General features: G+C 36.2%; 1 long non-coding RNA gene across 1 annotated transcript; it reads right to left on the bottom strand.

Moving 5' to 3' along the window:
- Positions 1-486: 486 nt before the first annotated feature.
- On the bottom strand, positions 487-2,745 carry LOC141609266 (uncharacterized). The gene is made up of 3 exons (XR_012527327.1): positions 2,589-2,745; positions 2,381-2,490; positions 487-687 (listed from the first exon to the last, which is right to left on the bottom strand). It is a non-coding gene; the product is annotated as an uncharacterized LOC141609266 (long non-coding RNA).
- Between the last annotated feature and the right edge of the window lie 4,516 nt (positions 2,746-7,261).

Genomic DNA, 7,261 nt, shown 5'->3' with positions numbered 1-7,261 from the left:
ATCATGACTCGTGAAGGACTCATTCCGCCAAGCAACCAACTATCATCCAAGACATCACCTGCTAAGTCTGACTGCTCACCATAAGGGATCATGGCAAGACACAACAGAAACAAACAAGAGACAACCACACAAGGTCAGCAACTGAGGCAAGACACAACAACAACTACTAACATACTACAAACACAACCAAGCACACACAAGCCACAAGCACTCCAGCCAATCATCATCACCGACTGTCCACTGGACCAGTCCTACCAGTGGGGGACCGCAACCTTTCCCACCTAAGCCCCGCTCATCCTATCGAGCGATAACCCCGTCCCATTAATGTGACACCCTTAAATAACGCGATAATTAAACAAGTAAAATCTACAGAAAAACTGGTAGGATATGTTTGTAATTGGTTCAACTAGACAAAACCTGTAATTTTTAAAACTTTTCCTAAACCATTCACAAACATCTCCAACTTTAAGAGTGCCAATACCTGCAAAAGCTAATAAACTAATTTACATAACCACGCTAAAGACACGGGGATATAATGATACAAACCAAAATAGAAAAGGGAGACATATGTCCCTTCAAAATATATACAAAACCAAAAGTTAACAGGTTTACTATATGAATAGGCAAACTAGGTCCAAGGTTCCTTATGCTCACTAGCTCGTCTGTGACTCCATCTAAATCTTCAACCTGTCAATCGCATTTTATACAAACACGAAAGCCACAATTCAGTGGGGAGTAACTTCGAGTCCTCCCAGCCACGAAACGTCATATTTAATGTAACATGTAATAAAACATGTAAACAACATGATAAACAATTTAATTATCAAATATTCTAACCTATGACCCCTAAACGACCAAAATAAACTATCATGTGAAACATATAACAAACAGTAATCCAAACTTTATCAATTGTAACCGGCTTACATCTCACCTATTACAATTCATAAAATCACCATACAAGAAAGGGCAATATATCAAAGACAGGCATAAGTTCTTAGTACCGTCAATAGTCACTCTGTAACTCGAGTCTATACCACGAGGTAGGGAAGGTAATCGAACCGGTATCTTGGCTCAGCGGTTAATATTAATAAAACATGGCCAAGACACAACACAACCCTAGCCTAAAATCACGCTTGAGACCTAGACATGCGGATACACACCACCGCACCCAAGACCCACAATTTTTCTAAAACAAAGTGAGTACCCTAAGGAGTCCACCAAAGGGTTGGCTAGTACTTAAGCTGACCACTTACTATCAAAATAAGTAACGAGGTCATGCCCCAACTTGGATTTAAATCCACTAGTCAGGAACACAAAGGCTATTAAGCAGTGAACATATACTCGTCAGAGACTATAAAGACCTATCTATGACAAACACAACAACCTGCAAGAAAGTATTTAATACCAATACCATTTCTAGCAATATTAACAATATTAAAGGCTTCGGGGAATCTAGGGCCGTTTCTACAATATAAGAAGCTACTCAAATCAACTAACTACACATGTGAAATAAAAATATAATAAATGGCCTAAAACAAGAAAAAGGCCGATTATCCAATTCATATAAAACTTCATCCAACCGAATTTTTACCCGCAACCCCACCTCGCGACAGTGCGGGTTAAATTGCGGTGACCAATCACTCAATTAATCGACATCGAATCGGTCAAAGGGACCAAGGCTCGGTTTTAAGACAATCAACAAAACATTACAATTAGCACTATAAAATTCATTTTGAGCCTATTCATTACAATTTTATTTTATAATCTATCCTAACAAGTGCAACTACTAATATAAACTTAATTTTTACCATTAACATAATTTTTACTACTAATATGATTCAATTCAAAAGTGTACTCATATGTAACTTATACTAACTATAACACTAATGAACCCGGAATGACAAATATTGCATGAAAAACAGCGAAACAAGCGACGGGCCTGCCGCGGCCCGTCACGGGCCCGTTTCACTGCTGTGAACAGTACCGCGGGTCTGTGAACAGTAACTTTTCTATAAATTTTTCGGTAAAACGACGCCAAATACTCATACGGACTCCGAATTGAGTGATTCAAGTGGCTAAACCACCTAATTTTTCGACGTCGTTCAATCTGTCATATTTTTGGAAACATTGGAAAATGTCTCGGTCCGGATCGACACGTTCCAGCCAACCCGCGGATTTGTCCCATCAAATAATTACTCATCCAAATTTGTTCTAAACAATAATATACAAATGGTTAACTTAAACTAACAAAAGACAAGCATTAGACATGCATGCAACCCATTTTATCATGTGAAAACTAATTACTCAAACAAAAATCACAAAAACATACAAAAAGCAAAGAATGTGACGATTATTCGTCGAGTAACTCGAAATATGTTACCTTAAGCTAGAAAATGAGCAATTAGCACCTTGAAAACCAAACCCTAACAAGCAACTAGCCACTATCTTCGACAATATACGAGTCCCCAAACTCGTCTTCCAATTCTTCACCTAAATAAACAATAAAAACACAAAAATAAGTATAAATACCGAAATTTGCCCAAAATTCGTCTTAAAACAACTTCAAGAAAACTGAAATTAAAATATACCAGGTTGTAGATCTCGACGAGAGGATTCCGGAAATATAAATTATGTGAAAATCCGATAAGAAATGAGGAAGTTATGATGAATTTTAGCTTGAATTTGATGAAAATGGTGTTTGGAATGTTTTGGAAGGTTGAGGAAGATGAACAAAGGAAAAATCAGAAAAAAAAAAGAAAGGGGAAGGGGTGTCCGCGGGAAAGGAAGAAAGGAAAGGAGGGAGACGGGTTTAAGTCGGGATTTTACGAGTCGGTTTTGGCTCGTTTCGATAATAATTAAAACCGTTGGTCAAATGCAAATTCCGACAAGACCAAAGTTCTTAAACACGAGATTACAAGAAAATTGAATACTCATACGACCCATTTCCAAAATCGTTTGCCCAATTTTCAATAGAATTGTCATTTTTCCCCGATATGCCCATTTTTCGAAATAAAAAGTTTTTACACGGTTTAAACTATTTTTAAACATTTCGAAACTATCAAAATAAATACTTTTCTTCAAAATATAATAAAATTATATTTCTTTGAATTATTTTTACTTTAAATACATTAATATCAAATTTTATTTGATTAATAAATTATTTCCGCAAAATAATAATGGTTCGAAATTACGGGGTGTTACAATCACCCCTCCTTTTAAAAAGTTTCGTCCTCGAAACTTAGAAGGAGAAATTATAATATACAACATCTTAATAATATAATCATAAGAAAAATATAGGTATCTTTTCAATGAAACGGTGATACTCTTGTTGATCAGACAAGAACATCCACATTCATATCAAGATATAAAAAATATTTCTACACCAATAAATGAGAAAACCCATTATTGGGACGTCTACAACAACGAGATTTAACACTCATTAATGTTAAAACCATTAAAAATCATAAAAGCATTTTCAAAATTTTAGTTTAAAGTTCTATAATAAGAATAATAATCAAAAGAGCTGTATGAATTTCATGAGGTAAGAATTGAAGTCGAACCTAAATGGGTGTCAAAGATGGAGTTTCATAGGTTACCAAAATCAAACTTATGAGAGGAGTATGATGAAGTAAGGAAAAGAGGTATGAGTGGTAACGCTCATGATCAAGGAAGAAGGAAAAATCAGACAACAAGGAAATGCCAGACACTTTTATCACAAACTACAACAACACCCAAAACGGTTCCAAAAACTTCCTAACAACAAAACTCATAACCACATCACTCCCAAGGGTTTCCTCAATTGCTTATGTTACCTCATCCTAATCTATTCCCTGAAACAAGGTATTCCACTATAAGTGTGATCTCATCGTTCCAAATCCTCAAACATCCAGAAACAACTTCCACAAGCCTAAGGTCAAGGCTTCCAACAAAGCTATATTCGTATCCAACTAGTGTCAACTATGGTTTCCTCAAAAAGTAAACCTTCAATCAAGAATCCCAATACCAAGCTATAAACTCCAAGAGAAAGTTCCTCAAATATTCCACAAGATTCTCATTTCAAAACAAGGTAGTAATATACCAACCCCAAACTCTGAAAAATCAATAGGATCTCAAGTTTTCTATCCTTTTGCTTATTAAGGATTGCCAAAAGCGGATCTACACTCAGCTACAACATCATCCCATCATCTCAAGTACTCAATGCGACCTCAAGGTCTATAAATCTATAGGGTTAACAAATTCTTCTCAACACTAAGTCTCTCTCAACTCAAGAACTCTCAAGAGTCAACTAAAATACCAAATCACATCACCAAACCATTATGGTCATCAACATCTCAAGGAATATTCTTTCAAATTTGACATCCTAAAACTTACTTACCATCAAATTCCCAAGAAACAAGGTCTTAATTGTAACAACACTTTATCACCTCAAAGTTCCTAAAACCATAAGTGAAACTATGTTCTTTAACCTAACAATTGGTGTCAACCAAACCATTACCCTTTCTAGTTACCAAAACAAGTGCTAAGACTTCCCAACAATGTAACTTACTCTCACTCTCATAACATACTTCAAGTAGTAATCAATATCACTCACTAAAACCAACAAATAATCCCACATTTAACATTTCCCACACGATAACATATACATTATCAACCCTCATATCCAAAGTGATTATGGAAGCCAAACCCAAACTCGGCTACTTAGTCAATCCTATCTCCTCAAATCACATCTCACTAACTCTGTAAACATGGTCAACAGGGTACCGACTATACTAAGGAGATAAGGAGTGATAACGGGATAGAGAAACGGTAAAATATTTTCAAAGGGTGCATGAACCTGACAAGTTAAGAAACTAAGGAGTCAGACCGTAAGGATAACGGTTGACAAAAATAAGAGGTATTCGAGTTAAGAAGATATCTAGGGCAAGAAGAAGATACATAAACTTTGGCATAAAAACAGGGTTCAACAAACGTTAAAAAGAAGGGAAGGAGAACAGAAGCGGCATAATGAAAGGGTTACCGCTTACCAAACACTCATCAAAGCTTATGATCGATATGATAAGGTTACACCACTAAGGTGCTCAACAAAGCCCCAAAAGTCTACCAAATTATAAGACTAACAAGGACTCCACAATGGTAGGTATTCCTCAACTCAATTGGTTCTAAGAGCCAAAATCAATTCACCACACAAATTCATTTGTTACCACCCATGTCCCAAAGTATCTCCTTTACCATTCTCATCATCGAACTTCACTTACTATGTCATCCCCAAGTACCATGGCTTGTTTACTCCCTCATCTCACGACTTAATACTTCTAGTCTCCGATACCATAAATTAGAATCACATCTTTGAACTCACGAACTACATTGAACAACATTCCACCAAAATTCCCAAATCCAGATATGATTAATAAGGTCAACCACGTGTTCTCAAATTTCGAAAGGTCAACAAGGGCTACTCTATACTAGATTTGGTCAACTTAAAAGGTTTAACAAACTAACTAATTCCAAAGTACAATACCAATCCATTAAGCAACATCAATGTCCTATTGTATTCCTTTCAAGGCCTACAAGGATTAGGGCTAACTATCATTCCTTTAATTCTCCACAAGAAATATCGAGACTCTCAAAGGAAGTAGCTTAGGTTCATTCCATCTTATGTGCTAAGGTAGTACTCATGCTCAAACATCTATAACAAACAAGCTCTCAATAGAACTAAATCCCAAGGTGTTTCTCAACTCACTAGGCTCTCATATTAAGTACAACTAACAAGACTAACCAAAGGATCCCAAGTTATATTTTCCTATACAACTCAAACCTTAAACAATCAATTTCTCAACTCGTTCACGCCCTCCAATGATACATTCTCTCTAAACCGGGTTCTCTTGAACAAGGGAACTATCCTACGGAATAAAAGGAAGGTGTCCACAAGGACTCTTATTATAAGAAGAAAACGAACCAAGGATGAATCGGGAGAAAGAATAGAAGAGTAGTTACCAAGGCGAGAGAAGAGGAATTAGAAAGACGAATAAACAACGAGATTGGAAGATTAAGGTAAGATACACTGAATACGGAAAGAAATATCGAGAAAGTGGAAGCATTCTTCATTTGGCATAACCAATCTTTAACGGCACCAAAATTAATACCCAACCATCAACAAACCTAGCTTATAAGATTGCATTATCTACATTTCTTGGAGAGCCATCTTGCAAAAGAGAAAATTTAATTAGTACCTATCAATTAGCAATCACAAACAGACTACCACATAAAATCCTAAATCTACCCATCTGATAGTGGGTTTGTCGCACTCCCCAAATCAAACAAATAACTCAACTAATGTAGTAGGGTAGTCGAGGTCGAACCACAAGGAGATCAAGTTTGAGTATTAGTTTTGTCTTAGATTATAAGTTAGCTACGTGAATCATGAAATTGGTTGATATTAAACTAATTAATTAAACTAAACATAAATTAAACTAACTAAGACTACTTAACTAAGTAAACAAGTAATGAAAAGTGATTTAAACAATAAAGGAAAGCCTAGGGTCCGATCTCACCTCCGACATGTTCATTTACTATCATAATCCCGTTATTTAATTAGTTATTGAGGTAATGTGTAAGGAGGAGACGACTCTAATTCGCCAAGCACTCCCCTCTCGGGTTCGCACTTGGACACTAGCTATCCCTACCAACCCCCCTCTCGGGTTCGAAGGTCGGTATCCTTAATTTAACACCCGACTACCCCAAAAACATGCATATTCCCGAGGTAGCCTAACATTAACTAAGGTCATTAGGCCCACATCAAGTTCCGGGTCATCCCACTCCCTCTCTCGAGGGTCGATTTCAAACCCAAGACTAAAGGTGCCCTCCTTTGGCTCTCCCTCTCGGTCTCAACCAAAGTTGACAACTAGGCTTAAACAAGGTAACCAAATCCCCAACCTAATTGGTTCTCACCAATGGACAAGGGTTAAGAATTAACATTACCCACAAATAAACCATCAAAAATAGTCAATCCTCTAGTCAACCCTTACTTATTTCCCCAACAACTAATTAAATTAGGATTTAATAAAGTAACTTACACATGTCGGGGTTAAATCGAATCCTAGTGAAAATACTACTCACTAATCATGACCAATCTAACATAAGACACATTTATAATTACTTTAAACATGATATTAAACAAAGTAAAGTGATAAAGATTGAAACTTTAATATAATTTAATGACTAATAAACATGAATAAGCTACACTAAACATGGTAAAGACTAA

The sequence above is a fragment of the Silene latifolia genome, chromosome 10 (genome assembly GCF_048544455.1).
Source record: "Silene latifolia isolate original U9 population chromosome 10, ASM4854445v1, whole genome shotgun sequence".
Classification (NCBI taxonomy): Eukaryota; Viridiplantae; Streptophyta; class Magnoliopsida; order Caryophyllales; family Caryophyllaceae; genus Silene; species Silene latifolia.
This window is presented reverse-complemented; position numbering and strand designations above follow the sequence as displayed.